The sequence below is a fragment of the Penaeus monodon genome, chromosome 21 (genome assembly GCF_015228065.2).
Source record: "Penaeus monodon isolate SGIC_2016 chromosome 21, NSTDA_Pmon_1, whole genome shotgun sequence".
Classification (NCBI taxonomy): Eukaryota; Metazoa; Arthropoda; class Malacostraca; order Decapoda; family Penaeidae; genus Penaeus; species Penaeus monodon.
The window spans coordinates 11071691-11072209 of record NC_051406.1 but is presented as its reverse complement, the minus strand read 5'-3'; the positions used below and the strand labels follow the sequence as shown (position 1 = coordinate 11072209).

General features: G+C 33.3%; 1 protein-coding gene across 1 annotated transcript in view; it reads right to left on the bottom strand.

Annotated features, from left to right (window-relative positions):
* Positions 1–519, bottom strand: part of LOC119586220 (ovochymase-1-like) — a gene marked incomplete in the record, with an annotated part of 21689 nt that overhangs the window by 9164 nt on the left and 12006 nt on the right.

Sequence of the window (519 nt, the reverse complement as noted above, 5' to 3'; positions counted from 1 at the left end):
CTATTTTCTCCAGGATCGCTAGAGAAAAATATATAGTTTACTTGATCATTTAAAAAGGTAAAGTTAATTTGTTAACTTAATACTTATATGCCATGTCAGTAGCGTATTCAAATTTATCTACTGCAATTCCTCATCTTATCGTTAATCTATCTGGATGAACTACAGCAAACTTCTAGTCATTTCTAGTCCGAAAGTAGATTTGGCGTAGCGTAGAAAGTAGATTTAGTCTGAAAATATATTTAGCCAGAGTGAATCCCCAAGTTGAAAATCAAAGCAAGATGATTGAAAGACGAGTCCGTTAATGATCTAGATTGACCAATCATGTAATCAAAAGTGAAATTAAGGCGATTTTCATTTAAACTTGTATTTGCATCATCTTTTCCATACGCTAAACAGTTTGCCAGAATTAGACCATGGGTGAAAATGGCTTAATGACGTCTTGTTTCGAAGTATCCTTTTTCAATTCTTATTCTGTGGCATTCAGGTAGTCAGCTGATCTTGAATTAATGTCTGTTATCA